The sequence below is a fragment of the Numida meleagris genome, chromosome 1, assembly GCF_002078875.1.
Source record: "Numida meleagris isolate 19003 breed g44 Domestic line chromosome 1, NumMel1.0, whole genome shotgun sequence".
In the NCBI taxonomy this organism is placed as follows: domain Eukaryota; kingdom Metazoa; phylum Chordata; class Aves; order Galliformes; family Numididae; genus Numida; species Numida meleagris.
The window spans coordinates 113,800,698-113,818,760 of NC_034409.1; positions in this window are offsets into that span (position 1 = coordinate 113,800,698).

An 18,063-nucleotide genomic window follows, 5' to 3' on the forward strand; every position below is an offset into this window, starting at 1 on the left:
AAGTTCGTTTGTAGGTCTGCAGACCAGCTTTTGTCACATACCGAGTTTGTCTTGTAACTACACTGAGGTAAAATTCAGTAGGACAGAAAAAAATAGCTCAGCTGCAAGAGAATAAAAGAGCCGGCCCATCCTTAATGCTTGCCTTCTGAGACAAATTTGATATCTGGTGTGCTTTGGTTTTAGGTATATATTATAGCTATGGCTAGTCTATTATGGTTGTAATTTACACGTTAGGTCACTTCATGTCCTTTCTGTCAGAACACACTATCATCACTACACAAAAGATGTTTTTCTGTTTCTTTGAGAGAGTGCAGGATGACAACATCTCTTGAATAATTTTTGGTGGATGATAGATAATTTCATCACCAAAATTACATCAATTATCATCCTGTCTACATTTGTTAGTTTCGGGGGCGAGTCAGAGAGGAAATGTGATGATGTTATGTCAGTGGGTGTAAAAGCAGCTTTCAATTCCTAAGCACTTCATAAAAGTAATGCTCTACCATGTAACTTCACAGGGTCATTCTTAAGTTCTCCATTATGTTTTGTACAACTCATTTTACCTGCGAATAATGTGAAGTAAAAAAAAAATGCAATCATCCACTGTGTGATTTCAAAACAATGTCAGTAGGATAGAAAATTTAGGACAAGAAGAGAGTCTTACTTAGTATGCACTTGTGTAGCCGCACTGATTTTTCTACGGGCAGGAGAAGTGACTTCAGCAAGCCTTGTCCCAGGGGATGACCAGTATTTCACTAAACCACATTGGCACATCACCTGCCTCCCATCTCCACAGATACATCAGCATGGCTTCTGAGCACAAGCTCACCTTCCAGGTTTTATGCACAATTATAGTGTGATAGAAGTCAGTAAAAATCTCCTTCATAGTTGGAGATCTTAACAGAATTTCTGCTAATGTGTTGGAAGTGGATCTGAGCTCCTTAGCTTGGATTGCAAAGTACTGTTAAAACTGATGAGCAAGGCATGCTGTCGGTAACTGAAAAAATGTCTTTTCTACTATGTCTCAGAGTGGCCCATAGTAGTTCTTGTTCAACATCACGTTTAGTGGATTATCAACTGCTTTATAGGAGAGTGAACTGTAAGTAACCTTATATTTGCCTATATAATGTGCTGAAAGTATTCCCAGCTGCAGTGCAGCTTGAACTTGCAATTGAGATCTTCAAGTACAACTGAAGTCATAGTTCCAAAAATAAAGCTTGACTTGAACTACAAGACCTGAGAAAATTTGAAGAGATTGTAGAGATTATCCTAACAAGCAATCCCGTAAGAGTTTCTCAGCAGATAAACGTATGTAGGTTGCTCCAAAAGTAATGCTTTTTCTTTATTTCTATGGAAATGGCAATAGATACAAAGAGCACAATAACACTATTTGATAGAGCAAATTCTCAGCTACAAAACAACATTTTTCAACATTGTCACCACCATTAGCTATGCATTTTTGCCAGTGATGAACAAGAGCCTCCATGCCATGCCCACTGCCTCACTGTGCTCTCATCCAGTGCTTGGTCACCATAAATGTCCAGCAAGCATTGATGAACATCAGTGGGTGCCATTGTTTCCACAGATCAGTGACACACCTTTGCTTCATCTGCACGTCCACCTCAGATGCCGTTGTGTCAGACTGCCCCTCTGCTGCCATCTGTTGCATGGCAACAAAATGCCATGCAATATTGGTGGTAAGGTTCAACCTCTGCTGCCATATCCTTAACATCTGCCTCTGATGTCGTGGGACAACATAAAATGGGAGGCATTACTTTTGGAGCAGTCTCATATAAAATGGAACTTCTGCACTTTGTCATTACTGTTTCTGAGAATAAAGGCCCTTTTATATAGATTGCCTTGATTAATTCTCTGCAATCAGTCATAACTGTTTTCTGTGGACAGCAGTTCTAATTTGTTCCTTTTGAAAATGAAATGGGGAAAAGTCACCAGAATGTAATGCAACTGCTTGATTTGGAAGCTAAACATTATATTAAGGTTCATAATGGAGAACTTATAATAGGATTTTCAACTATTAAGGAACTTGATCTTATCTCTTATCTTCAAAGGCAATACCTCTAGCAAGCTAGTGTTTCCTATCATAGTGAAAGGAAAAGTTGTAAAGAGCAGACCTGAGGAAAGGCGTGCTGCCTGGTGAGTTGCCAACACCTACACACTGCAGCATTTAGATTTTTTTGGGAAGCTTCTCACCCAGATACTATCCATCCCCATCTGTGCTCAGCTTGAGAACTCTGCTGTTAGCCAGAGCTCAAAGCTGCAGGCCAAATTGGAGATGCATGATCTGATCAAAATTTCCTTTTATCCTACCTCAAGAATAAGTGACTGAAATGAACTCCATCAGCTCTATACATTTGTAGAGGTGTCCCTGGCGCATTCAAGCTGATTGGCTTATTGCTGTAATGGTTTCAGGAATGTAGTGCGGTATAAATGCATGAGTTCTTCACAGTAGCACATTACAATCAAAATTCCTACACATCGACACCTGCTATTATTGAAATTGCTTACTGCAACTCCATTGAACATGGCACTTTATTACAATGGATGCTTAGCAAGAAAATCAAATAGGAGGGGACAAAGGGATAAAATCTCAAGAAAATGAGAGCACATAATCAGAGAAAAAATATATAATGCTTTGAGATCTCCACTTTTATCCTCACTATATTAAATCATTCTTTTCTAGTCTAGCAGGGCAGAATCTGAATCACTCAGAAGATAAATGCAAGTTTGCAGTGCTGAAATAGACACTAACTGGTAAAATCATGACTATGTAAAAATCACCATCAGGCTTCCCAGCAAATTCAGCATGGCCAGGAATTCATCCCAAGTAACTAAAAGTGTCCAAAAAGAATTCTGTGAGAGTTCAATACATTTTGTTACTCATAACTTACTCATGGCTATGCAAGTCATACCCTGCCTCTAGAGAGGCAGAACAGATTCAAAAATATGCAGTATTTTTCAGGGCTACACAAAGTAAAATGTGTCTAGAGGGCCCATTCAACAATGCGTCTGTATGAAATCTTCAACACAGAACTGTGACTCAACGGATATCGTCATTTTTTCCCTAACTTAGGCCCTAGTAGCTATCTTTCTTAAGATGGAACTCCTCAGTCAGAAGAGCTAAATCCTCTGAGGATGTGCAGTTCTATCAGTATTAGAGTTCCAAGAATTGTGTGCCTTTTATAGTAATTTTATTTGGAAATAAATGTTGGGTTTTTTTTCTTTAATAGTCTGACATCCTTCTCAGTGTCACTGAAACAAAATAAATCATTCTTTTTAAATTGCTTGTCTAGTTTTGTCCTTATGTTATAACTTTGATGAGCACAAATACGAAGCAGAAAGAAATAGGTTTGACTCACAGACAGCCTCATTCCCTTCGCCCTTCAGCAAGCTCTCTTGCAAATTACATCAGAAAATACTGGGTTTTGTTCCATTTCAAAATAAAGCCAATTTTGAATTTCTCTGTGAAACAATTTCTATATTTTGTACAGTTTTACCATTAGGTTTCTCTTTCAGTAATGGCAGTTGAAATGTGTGGAAACGTTTGGAATGCGTTTCCCATTTGATTTTTCTTGGTTAATGATTTCTCCAGTCAGCCAATAAATTACCTCTCCTTAGCCTCTCTCAGGCATTCTGGTCTTGGAAGATACTCCTCAAAGTTCCACAGCAAAAGAATTTATTTAATTTAAAACTTGAGGTGATAAAGCTTCCAGTGATGCATTAACACTTAAATAATAATAGCCATCTCTATACTGCCTCTTCATAGTCCAACTGACGGAGCTATTTTCCATTTAATTACCCAGCTGATTTATACAAAAAGTTGTTAGTGAAATCTAAATTCACTAAATATCTAATTTCACTGCTCTTCTTACACTGACTAGCAGAGAGCTGCATGACTGTGTAATAGCCTGCTATTTGCATCTTTCTGTGCTATAATTGTCCCCCTCTTTTAGCAATCTGAGCATATTTTCAGATGCATAACAGGAACATACCAGTTTACATTTCCATGCCATTTTCATTGCTGTTTTCCTTGAAGAGCCAGGGGCCAAAATCACTTTCCACCTGTATTATATATAATTCCTAGGTTGGACAGATCAGAAAGCTTAAGATTGTGTATATTAATAAGAACATTTTGTTCCTATTTGGCTATTAAGTGCAAGCTGCAGAATATGTCAGACTCTTTCTGCATTACAGTGTAAACTCCTTCTACAGCCACATATAAACCTCTCTATATCTAAGCTCTTTCTCTATAGGCAATCCGTACGGTATTATTTTTCATGGCTGAAATTGCTGGCATTTATGCCTCAACAATGTTCAAGTAATCACCCTGAAAACTGGAATATTTCTCAGTTTTAATGTAAGTCTCCCTCCAGGAGCTGAAGTTATGCTGAAGTTACATTGTAAAAAATGTATGAAAAATGTCTCTATTGTCTCTGCATTAAGTGAAATCTTCACTGTACTTATTCCTCCCCTCCCTGCCCCCCTTTTATAAAGCACTCATGGGCAGATCAAATGCTTGACATTTGAATTGTTTAAGCTTTGCAATGGAAAAAAAAAAGATATTAGTACCTCAGGAAGTATACTTTGTGACTTGGCAATAGAAGAGGGCTGTAACAGTGAGATCCATGAATTGCTGTACATCATTTGAATTATGCATGCAAACTTTATGGAATAACCTATCAACTGATCATCTCCTTTTTGTCATTTGATGCATATTAATTTTATGCTCTACTGCTTCAGCTGCTATTTCATTAGAATGTTTACTGCTGTTTAAGGTATATTACTTCACAGCAGAAATAAAAGTTGTTATATGCAAATATTCTTTTCCCCTTCAGCATTGTAACCTGTGTAAAATTTATTCTCTTCAAAATTAAATACAACGAGGTAATGACTACAATGTTGTAATTTTTGTGATTATGTAGGCACATTGTTTTCTTTTATTCTAAGTTTTCTTGAATAATTTAAAAATCAACAATAGAAAAAAAACTGACTTCCCTGTCTTAAGAGTATAGAATCCCATAATCATAGAATGCCTTGGTTTGAAAGGGACCTCAGAGGACATCCAGTTCTGACCCCCTGCTGCGGGCAGGGTATGTTGTCATTTTTTTTTTTTTTTCCTGAAGATGGTAGGTAATGGAAAATGTTGGGAACCAATAGAGTTGACTTGAGCTAGGCAGTACGTCAACTTGATGATTATTGGTTAGTTTAATCCTTTCCTAAATCTGTTTTGGAAAGGCCAGTTTTTTGTGTGCTCATTGGTCAGAGTGATTATTTCCCACTACCAGCTCCGATTTCAATGCTGTACTAACCAACCTGCATGCCCACAGGGAAATACAATCACAAAGCCCACATAGTTAGATGACGCCTGCAGTTGCACTGTCACCACAAGAAATTAAGTAACAAATTAGCTATGGAAAATACAAAGGAAATACATACAACCTGGAAAACTGAGATTTCTCAGAGAAAGAAGGGGAAGGTATGCAGCTGGCAGTAACTGAGCAGCACTGGTTGTGGGGGCTGCAGGGAAAGTGCCCTGGGAACTCCTGTTACAGGGGTGTGAGCTGGGCCTGCAGCTCACCCCGGTGTCTGCTATGTGTTTGCATATATTAAAATTTATGTGGTTCTGTTGCAATTAGTTTTATTCCTGTCTTGCTTTTGGTCTCTGATACCATATCAGTAGTGACTATCAGGAGCAGTAAAATAGCTGATTGTCTTGTTCCGGCCTTTGCACCCTGGCCAGATGCTGTGGCTGTGACCAGAAGGTCTGGCCACCCAGAGGGCGCAGCTACAGCCTCCTCATTCACACCTTTGCCAATTGCTGAGAATGCTCCAAATCCTGTCCACTCTCTCTCCTTAAGGTCTGGGATGTCTGTTTCAACTGCCATGTCCCTGAGCACTTGCTTTGCAAGTAAAATGAGAAGATGACTTATTTCCTGCTTTGGGACATTGAAGCCACAGATCTCGTGCATCCATGCCTGAAAATTTGATTCATGCCTTCCCCTGACCAAGGAGCTACCTTACACAGACCCAGCTGCATCCCACAAAAATGTAGAAATGAGCTGACTGTGCACAGGTGTTTGCTGCTTAAAATTACTCGCACAAAGGAATAAGTAGGGTTTTTTAGCACAATCTTAAAATGTAGTTCCAGTCAGGATCTGTTGAATGGCACCTCCCTGCAGACAAGCTGCCAAAGAGCAGAGCACCTGAGTGTGCATGTGTGGGAAGGAGTTAGAGGAGGTGATTTGAGGATGTCTTTGAAATCTATGTCTAAATTGTCTGAGGACTCATTCCTGTTCAGCATCCATTTATCATCATTATCAAAGTCTCCTTGCCTGTGAGACACTGCACTCCTAAGACCCAGATTTAAAATCCACTGTTGTGCCCTCTTGCCAGATAGCAGACACTAACATGCCTCTAAGACTCTTTCAAGACACTAGTTTTCTTGTAAGCTCTCTGTCACCTACTGAGAATGTACAATGTACAATGATCTTTGCTGCATTTGTAGTAAAGAAAATAAAAATGCATTAAGGAAGTGGCAATGGAGTGAACAGATAACCTCTTTTGGGAAGCACAATTAAACAGCTTTTCTTCTTGTCTGCTTTGTCATGGCAGATGTGAAATGTGAAACTGACAAAATACAGTTTTTGTACCTTAGGCTGTGTTTTGAAACTCTAGCAGGTGAAAGAAACAAGAGAACGCTGCTTGAATATCAAAATGGGGGGAAAATGTGAGAGGATATGTGATATCGCCTTAAGACTGCATGTGAAGGTATTGTGGTGGTTTCACCCTGATGGCCAGCTTAATTCTGTCACACTACTCTCTCACTCTTTCTGCTCAGAGGAAAAAAAGGGAGAAAATGTGATGGAAAGAAAAGGCTCAAGGGGTGAGGTCAGAAAGAGAAAAATTAAAAAAGCAAAGGCTATGTATAAGCCTAGAGAGAGAAAATTATTCTCTGCTTCCCACCAGTTAATGTGGGAAGCAGAGCCTCAACGAGCATAGCAGTTCATGAGAACAGATGTTTTCACAAGAACCCCCCCTTCTCCTTCCCCTTTCCCAGATTTTATTGCTGAGAGTGATGTCATGTGGAATGGAGCATCCCTTTGGTCAGTTTAGGTCAGCTCCCCCAGCGATGTGCCCTCTCCACTTCTTGCCCACCTGCTAGCATGGGGTTATTTGGAGAGAGTTTTGATGCTCTGCCAACACTTGTCAGCAATAGACAAGCATTGGTATGATATCAGTGCAAGCACAGCTCTATATGTGCTGCTGCAGGGGAAGTTAACTCTATCGCAGCCAGACCCAGTACACCTGTGTAATTACAATTTTGAGATAACAAAGGAGCAAGCAAACAAATATATCCTGGAACAAAATTGATGCGGGACTGACAGGAATTGGTCATTGGCATGTGCAAATGATAGTTTTGCAGACGACGTGTTGTAGCAGAAGTAAACAGTGCTATTCAAATGGATTATTTACCCATCACCTCATCTCCTCTTTACCTTCTTCAGTGCTTTTAGCTTAGTGGAACAAAACTTCTGTACACTCAGAAGGATACAAAACATCTCTTTGACTTCCTAGTCTCGAGGACATTATTCAGTATGTATAATATTACTCAAGTGCTATTATTTGTCAAGCATCAGTAAAATATTTCACGCCTCACAGGTAACTCTCCAGCATTTTTGCTCAGCACTGGCTTTGATCTTTTAATCTTTTTTTCTTTCTTTTTTTGCTAGGATAGACAGGATAATTTTTGCTTTATATTAGCTTCCTAAATCCTCTCTCACTCTTTTTTTTTTTTTAATTTATATTTGATAGGTCACTCCTATTTTTTTTTCCAGAGTTATCTAAGAAATAGTTACTACAAATTATTGTAAGTTACCTTTTTTTTTTTGCCTTCCATATAATTTTATTAGGCTAGCTGATTTATTTGATTATTTATCTCGGAGTCATTCTGTTTACACTAATGAGCTACCCCTGAGATAATATTATTTCCATATCTGCTGTCTAAGCTTGTCATTTTATTTTTATATTAGCATCATGAACGTAGAATCATCTAAGTTGGAAAAGATGTCCAAGCCCAACAGTCAACCTGACCTACCAAGTCCCATCACTAAATACTGTCCTTTAGTGGCATGTACACATGTCTCTTAATTATCTCCAGGGATGGGGACTCCATCACTTCCCTGGGCAGCCTGTTCAAGTGCTTGACCACCCTTTTCATGACAAAATTATTTCTAATATCCAGTCTAAAACTTCCTTGGTGCAACTTGAGGCTATTGCCTTGTATCCTATCACTTGCCTCTTGTCATCTGAGAAAAGAGGCTGACACTCTCCTTGCTTCAACCTTCTTTCAGGTAATTTAGAGAGTGATGAGGTCTTCCCTCAGCCTCCTTGTCTCCAGACTAAAAAACTCCAATTCCTTCAGTTATGATCCTAGTAACACTTGTTTTCAGTCCTTTTACCAGCTTTGTTGCTCTTCTCTGCACACTCTCAAGCAACTCCATATCCTTCTTGTACCAACTGGCCCAAAACTGAATTGAAGGTGTGGTCTCACCACTGTACTCCACATAACAGGGGACAATCACTTCCCTAGTCCTGCTGGCCATGCTGTTTCTGATACAAGGCAGAGTGCCACTGGTGTTCTTGGCCTGCTGACTTGTGTTCTGCCAGTTGTTGACCAGCATCCTCAGGTCCTCTTCTGCCAGGCAACTTCCCAGCCCATTGACCCAACCTCTGCATGCTTCTGCAGAGCCTTCCTACCCTCAAGGACATCAGCTGTCCTGCCTAACTTGGTATTGTCTGTGAAATTACTGAGAATGTACAGAATGCTCTCATCCAGATAACTGATAAAAATACTAAGCAAAACTGACCCCAATACTGATTCTTGGGGAATGTCACTGGTGACCAGCTGTCAATTTCTTTGAAGCCCATCCACTGTAACTCTCTGAGTCTGGACATCTAGCCAGTTCTTCACCCAGAGAACTGTGCACATGTGCAAGCCATGAACCAGTTTCTCCAGGAGAATACTGTGTGAAACAGAATCAAATTCTTTAATAAAATCTAGGTAAACCAGATCTGCAGACTTTTTTTTAATAAAGGAAACAGAATTTGTACATACCAGGAACATTTTCACAATGCAGTAAGCATGCACTTCAGAGCAGTGAAGTAAAATGTCAAAATGTAATAGGAACTTAAAAATAGCTTACCATTTAGAAAGAAAGAGAAGCAGACCAACCTACAGCAATCACAGAGGGCAATCACCTTTCTGACTGCCAGATTTAAAAGGCACCAATAAGAAAAGCACGCTGGGAAAATCCCTGTCAGAATACAAAGCCATACTGAAACATTCAATGATACCTGCAGGGAAAACTAATAAAAGAGCTGTTACTGGGGCAGAGACAATCTAACTTTGACAAATTGAAAAAACAGATAATTAGGTCACTCTGCTTTTAGATGCAATTACAATTGTGTTGTGATAAAATATAGATCATTTTTTAAAACTTCTTGGTTCTTAAATTTAGTAGCACAGTAATTCTCTTGACTTAGCATATGAAGCTTTAATTCAAACAAAACAGAACAAATCAAAGTCCTTTCCTATTCCACAATGTGCTCAAATATACTATAAAAGTACCTACTTATATGCCGCATTTATTCAAATACGCTATAAAATTGGACTTGTCATTTCTGCAAGAAAAGACTATTTTTAATCCTTAGTTCTAAATAATTATAATCATGATTAAAACTATATATATATGCATACACTAATTTACTATAATTAAGCAACTTAAAAACCTATTTTCATCAACGGCAGCCATGATCCCGAGGTTCTACGCAGATGAGCCTAAAAATTTAGTAGCATATTTAAAGAAATATTCTGTTGAACAAGGGAGCTATATAAAAATGAATCTTGTCATAGCAAGCTTATGTTTTCCCAGTAAGATCAGAACTGTAAAGGAAATGATGGATTTCTTTCGCCATCTGAACTTTTAAACTTAGGTTCCTGAGTATTTCACTACTTCCTGTCTTTATGGTAATTCGTTAGATACTATCATATCTTTTGTAGACTATGGTATACAAATGTTTTTCACTACCAATTACTGCATATATTTAATTAGTTCACATCTTTTGGGAACTGTAGAACGTCTAGATTTTCAGCTTTATAGCGCCAATATACTTTGGCAAATTACTGTCAAATATCTAATTTTCTGGAGAAGAACATAAACCACATGCACTATACGTGTTGTTACCACATCAAGGCTTCTATTTGCCATCTTACCTGTTATGCAGGCTTAGAAGATTCATTGGTAAATCTTTTGGATACAGTATCTAAAAAGACAAAAAAAAAAAAAAAAAGATACCAGTGACATATATAACATATATTTATTGCAGACTGAGAAAGATAATAAACTTCAGCCAACTAAGCCATCCAGACTTCTGTGTAGGGATATGTAATTTAACAACAAAAATATGGCATAATAAAAATACATAGTAATAAAGGGAACTGCTGTCTTTACAGTCTGTATATCTTTACTTTTGTCTTCATTCAACTTTTTACGTACATCCCCTCGGTACATTCAAAACCTCACCATGACTGACAGGGGTTCACGGTGCTGTCTCTTACTTAGTGGCCCAGCTTCTAGCCCATGAACCACAATCAGCGTACGAAACTGCTGTGTTTAACCCTTCAGAGGTTTCAGCTTTCAAGGGAAATATTACTCTTGTCTGAATGGAGCACCTAAAAAGTGCTTTTGGAATAGCTTCCTTTTGTGAGTTCTGTTGGCACAGGGCTGGGCTACATGAGGCACCACCACATCCACATGAGAAGAAGGGATGGTCATCATATGACTCAGGACACATTCCCAAAATTGTCACCTAGTTCTTCCTAGGTGTGAATAATTACTGATGAATAACACCAACTCTGGTATAACCCAGAATGCACAGTATGCTTTAAAAAAATTGTTCTTTCATATTTTCACATTTCCTGTTCAAAGAAGGTGAAATCCTAGTACTGTTGAAGCCAAACATATATATTTTACTTTTGCTTCAGGAGGGTGAGATATTATTCTCTCTATTTTCCTTAGGAATAGAACTACATTCCTGTCTGGAACCAAAGTGCAGGTTTTCAGTTTAACTTTAAGATAAAATTTCAGAAAGAACATGCATTCACCCACACACTCGCAAACACCCACACAAAACTAGTGTATATTAAGCATGATGGTGGTGTCATTTATTTCTGGATAATGAAGAGCATTTTAAAGAGGGAGGTTTTCTGCTGTAAAAATGGAATTATAATAATGACAGGGGAATAGAAGTAAAAATTGATGACTAGTCAGGAACATTATTTGGGTGTGGTGAAAAGAGATTCGACTACCATTTATATCAAGGTTAAACTATTAAATGTTCAAATATGACTGCAACTGACTCAACAGCATTATAGATGAATAGACGCTATGCGATCAGAATACATTAAATACCTACTGAGGCAGCCCATGAGGAATGATGCTAATAAACACACCCAGATTAAGAGAAGTGACAAAATGACTAAAAATAAAGGTTTATGACAATGTCAAACAACATTTTTCTAAATACTTTATTAAGAAGAGCCATATTGGATCTCCCAGCATAAAAGATTATATAAAATTCATGGCTTTAAGCTTCTGTTCCCCATTCTGAGAAAGCACCTGACTCAGTTACAGCACCAAGCAAGTATTTCAGGACAGAAATCAAGCCTCAAAAGAGCTTAATTTGTCCTGCAGCACTCAATGTGATACTTCTCACACTCTTCCCCCACTCTTCCACTTGTTCTTAGGAAGGTTCAGAAGAAGGTTGTTTGAGGCTTTTTCAGCTGATTGTAGGCAGCTGCTGAGCACTCAGGTCTGGCTTCCCTAAATGACACCTGGTTCTGCAAAGGCTCAAAAGGGGCAGAATTGAATTCTACATTTTCTTTCTTCAGAAAGCAGATCAATAGTGGTATGTCTAGATTGAAAGAGAGTATAAAGAGGAGATATTTATAAATAGGTTAATTTAACTGGTCTTAGCTTGTTGGAAGAGTGCAGCAGAAGAAATGTAGACTTGGAATATTTTCCATTGATTTTTTTCTATGAATTTTCCCTTCTTTTGCAGCCTGTCATCTTGTAGTTTAATCATACAATTTTTGCATAAAACAAAATAGTATTACATTTAATTTGATGTAACAGAAAGGTCCCTTTCAAGTGAAGTATTTTCCTCTCCTCTCTTCTTTCTCCTCTCTGCTCTCCTCTCTTCTCCGTTCATAGCAGCTAGCGAATATGGAAACATATTAAGGGTAGCAGCAGGAAATGCGTGAATGGTCTGAAATGGAACACAAACAAACTACCTTCCTTGGAAAGTAGCGTTATTTTATGAATAACTAGAAACATGCATTGAAAATTGCACAATACGTACACATGCAGCAGACAATGTGATACATCAACTAAATTTATTACCACTTCCAGACCAGATATATAAATTTCATAATGGAAATCATACTTTGCATTAAATTTCCATTTGATCTTAAAGTCCCTTGCAGGGACAAAACTGTAAGAGGAAAGGGTTGATGTACTCTTTGCACTTGTCAGCTATAAAAACCATCATTCAGTACTTATTCTATGTGATCTAATGATAATGTTGAAGCAAACATGAACATTATCAGTAATGATGATAATGGGGAAGGGAAATAGGGTGGCATCTTGGAAACAGTGTAAAACTATGAAATTTTCCGTAACAGCATAATCTTAGCGTAACCCTTGTCCCAAAGTAGTAATCAGTTCTGTTAATGTCAAACTGAGATAAGGCAGAAAAATTAACATTCTTTTGATTAGGAGAACTCAAATTAACATTGGAAGCCCTCTTTGATTATATCTAAGAAGAGGAGAAGTCATATGAGAACTCTAGAGGGAACGTGATAGCCTTTAAGTGAACACATTTTAGATGGAAGCTACCGGTTCTCTCATTCCTTTGAAGACAGAAGAAAAGAAGAGTGTCAGACTGGCACTGTGTGAATCTCATGCAGCTTCTCTGATGCTCACTGTGCACTTCAGGACTGCTGCCATTCTAAAGGCCAAAGCACAATGCAATGGTAAGAAGCAAAAGAAAGTAGAAATCACTGATGGTGGACAGCACACCCGTCTCTGTTCAGGATATGGAAAAATTCTGAACTGAATAACAGGAAAATATAAAGTCACTTATATGGTTATGTGTGATGACATATTTCAGTGACACTGAGAATTTGGCTTTAGTCCTAAAATGAAACAAAACCTCTGAATACATGAATCCTCCCCACAGCTTGTGATGAGAGGGTCTATATTTGTGTCTTCAGTGATTAAGTCAATTACCAAAAACAATCAACCTTAAATAGTATTGCTAAATGTAGGAAGACTTCTGTTTGGGTTCTCAAAAAGGAGACAATACATTCATTAATGCAATGTTCCTTTTATCACTATGCAATACAAATTCACAGCAATGAAATCTCTTATGTTGTGAAATCTTGTCTTGCAGTAGTTTTGTGAACTTCCAAGGCTACATGCCTGTATTGTGTTTTTTGGCGTTTTTTTTTTTTTTTTTTTTTTTAGGGATGAGGGAACGTAGCAAAATAAATTGGTTCTTTTTCCACTATAACAAGTGGAGTAAGTCCCATGCGTTGCCTGTTTTATTGCTTAACATTTGTTATGGCTTACTAGACCTAAATTGCCTTTTTTGTTTTTGTTTCATTGGAGATTGTAATACACTATGAGGAATGATTCCTGTAAGCATGTACAGTTTTTTTTTTCCCTAGAAATATTTGTAATGGATCCACTGAGTCAAGAGAAAGTCCACTGCACTTGGTTATAGCATTCCCAGTAGAAACAAATACAGATGTCAAGGGAATTAATACAAGAAACAGTGCATAAGATCTTGCAAAGGAGCTCAGAAATTTAGGGATTTCCTGGAAAAAGAAATCACATCCAGAGTACCCTTTCTAATAGTGACTAGAGACCAACCACTGCCATCCGTTCAGCGGTCTAAATCCTCTCTGAACCCACAGAACCCCAACTCCACTGTAACCTCTGTCAGTAAGTTCCACAAACCAGCTGTCCTTTTTGCTTATTTAAATATTGTTCACAATCACTGCTTTGGCACGTACTGGGAACTTTTTATTTCCTCCAGGTAGGAAATCATAGGTCAGTGTTACTGATTTTACGTCTCACAACTGAAGATTTTTGTTTTGTTTTGTTTTTAATTTATTTTTGTTATGGGAATAATTGTTCTCCTTTCACTACTGAAGACTGTTGCTCTCAGAGTGTTGTCTTCACAGATTCCGATCCAGAAATGCAAAATAAAATGCTATGCCTTCTTCAGAGAAACCCCGAGCTTGTAAGCATGCTAAAAATTGATAATACACAGAAGAAAAAGGGCAAAATGTAAAATGTGTTCAAAGCATCTGGAACAGACTCTCCAGTATATACTACAGAGTGGTTAGAGACACTATTTTAGTTATACATGACGGTGTGTGAAGGGGCTGACCACGGTAACACATTCCAGGAATGCAGGAACGCATCCTGCAGATGGCACTGCTCCCTCACTCTTTTCAAGTGAGCCATGACGCACGATTTGCAGTGAAGATATTATTTTTTCTCCTAGGGACATGTTTAGTTAGTGCATCTCGAGCCACAAACAGAAAAATGAGCTCTCCTTCAATGCGATATTAGAAATGAAAATCCCTTTAAATCTTTAAAGATTGGACTGGGCCATGCTTCTCTTACCTTTTGCAGCAGAATGCTCATAAAGCTTTAATAAAATGGCTCTTCCTGGTTCAATGGACTAAAGATCTTTCAGTCTGTCCAATTTAATGTGGAATTCCTTTGTTTCTCAAAAAAAAAAAAAAGAAGAAAAAAAAAGGCTTTCAGGAGCTCACTCTACAAGCTTACAAACATCCAGAAACATGAAGACTTGTGTTTCTTTAAGAAAAATAAAATAACCTTTCAAGTGATGAGAAAATAGATTAATTAATGAAGGAATAAATTCATACACACCCCCAGAAGAAAGATAGGTAGAGAAACACGTCCTACTTCAAGCAGCAACTCATGTTTGATCAGACTTTCACTGGAGATACAAGGCTAGTGAGTACACAGTAAACTGAAGGAGGAAAAGTTTTCTTCTCTATTATCTGTGTTATCTCAGTAAACAGTGCTGGGTAAAGTTTAGCATGAGATAGTGGCAAGGGAAACAGCACACTGTAGTCTTTGCTGGTTGCTTGTGTTCCTTTTATTTATCATAAGTAGAGATAGCAGTAATGCTTGCAGTTAATGTTTCATAATGTGTACAAGACTAAGTGAAATGAAGAGGGAGTTTGCCTGAGTCACAGCATCTCCAGTTCTTCCTTTGAAGAGCCCTACTGGCTTTGTTTTCCTTACAGTGGATTTCAATTCTAGCGGAGGACTAGTCTTGAGGACATAAAAGTGGCCATTACTTCTGCTTGATTATTTACACTGATTTGACCTTTCAAAATCCACATTCTTACATGCTTAACGGAGCTCTTTAGAGACTTGTTGTAAAAACCTTGCAGTATTCAATTTACACTAGGCACACACTCATCTGTACAGCCAGCTCTACAGGTTATCTGCCTGGAGCACAGCTTAAAAAACAGGACTGAAGCTTGTCCCTGCTAGTGCAGCTCCTAAGGTAGCACAGGGAAGACTGCAAGATCTACCTCCCTTCAGTGAACACACACCGGGCTGACTGCCTGCAGGGGATTTCTGTGTCATATCTGGATCAAGGCTGCTATGAGTTGTCACATTTAAGGATCCTGATAATTTAAGGTGGTGATAATCTCCACTTTACAAGGAGACATCCATAGAAAGATGCCTGCCCTTTTTGTGGCCCATGTAGGTAGTGCTCAGTACTAAGGCTGCAGCCACTTCACCATGCTGCTTTTTACTATGAGTTTGCTAAGTACAGCCAAATCTGTTACTGCTTTTACTACCTCAGGCATCCAGAAAGTGAAATGGAACCTCGGATTCCTGATTCCTCACATTTCTTTCATGTCCAGTAAATTGGAAACCACTGGCAATATGGGAGACATGTCTCCTGTTAGGGAGACACAGACACTGTCATGCTTGCATTGTCCAGACCCCTAGCTAGCCAAGCCATCATCAAAGTTAATTAGCAGAAAAAAAGCTAGAAGTAGCTTTACTTATCTAAGATACACTTACCGAATCTAAGGTATTCCTGAGAAGTGGCTGGATATTTCCATCCTTTGCCTTTTCTCCTCACACTCCTGCCAGTCATTTTCTTCTCCCTCCTTACTTTCTTTCCTCTTTGTGTTGCTTAATGGTGACTGCCGTTTTCCCTGTCCCTGCTCCTTACCATAAGGAAACAAGCTTACAATTTTCTTTAATGTTCCTGTTTGAATGTTCTTGGTGTAAATTAACCACGAAGGTAGATGTGTCCTATCTACCCCAGATGTGAGTCTTGCTGACTTAAACTCAAATAATCTAAAATGAATTTTAGATGATTCTTCTTTGTTCTATTGTCTCTACTGAATTCAATTTACTGTCTTTGTTACCTTTGAAAGAAAAAAGATTAATATTCTGTGCATGAGACACTCTTGGAAAAAGACAGCGCGTCACGCGTATAACAGGGAGATACTAATCCAAATGAAAATATGTCTCTTAGTCATAGGAAGACATTCTACACGTTTCCCTTTGAAGAGCTGTCCTGGTCTCCCCAGCCCACGTTGCTTCCCTCTGGTTCATTCTGCTCTGACTCCTCTAAAGTTTCCTTGACTGTCCCTTACTACTCTTCCTCGACTTTTCCATTTCATGCCTTTATATACAGCAGATGAATGGTTTTCTTTGTGCTCTGACAGCTTTTTTTATAACCAGCCCCCCCCCCCTGTGGTTTTGAACAGTGTTTATCTCTGGGCAAAATGGCTTTTAACTGGATTATTTAAAAATAGAAAAACAACAATCCAATTGCTGTGATGTTCCAAACTGAGCTTTTCAAGCAGGAAGCAAAAGGAAAATACTCAGCAGGGCTGAATGCTAGGCACTTCAGATAACAAAATCTGATTGACAGTCAGATTCTGTCAGTTTTGTATCTAGGGTTGGATATAAGCATGCAGAAAACAGGCAGTAGAGTGGGCCAGCACACTGAGAACAGGAAAAAAGGGAATGGCAAAATGGCCATGCCCCACTGGTTGCTGTGCCTTGGTCAAAATTCTGCATGTCTGGAGGGTATAAGATGTTGGATGTGGCCATGAAGAAGTAAAAATCCTCTTGGAAGTATCAACTATTTCCATCTCTCCTTCTTTACCTCTGGTTGCAGAAGGAACAGCAAATCCAGTTCTCTAGCATCCATTCAAATTTGGCATTTCCAGAAAGGAAGAAGTTTTACTTCCAGCCCTCCTCTGAGGCTGTTCTCAGGGCTCTGCCTCTTCCTCCTGCTTCTTCTGTTCCCCTGGCAAAACAACCCAGGCTTGGCTGTATCACCATCCAGACCCACAGCACTAATTTGGCGTGATTCGGGACTTAAATCTTTGCAACTGCTGTGAAAGCATTACACGCTACATAGAAATAGATTTTCAAAACTAGTGAGCTAAGGGCTGTCAAATGACAAAGATAAAATTAATGGCAATTGTTTGGACTTGAATCTTTCTATGTTAGAAGCCCAGAGCTGTCTGCGGAATGAGTTTTGTTTCCCTCTCATCTCAGCTGCCACTGTGATGATGTGAACACAGTAACTGTCTAGCACTGAAATAATACAGTGCAGATAGCTACAGAGAACTCAGAGAGAAAATTAATAACACTTTTTTTTTTCTCTGAGCAAGGTTTTAATAACATACAGTAAATAAGACACAAACCACTGTTAAACTGTGAAGATAAATATTTAAGTACATACAAATAGGCACACACCACACCTAAATACATACATGCAGACATCTATAAAATAGATCAGTTACAGGACCAGCTAAAAACCACCAGTGTTCCTCTGCAGCTAGTGAGGTTGAGTTTCTGTGGGAAAAAAAATAATAGCTCATGACATGTTAAAAAA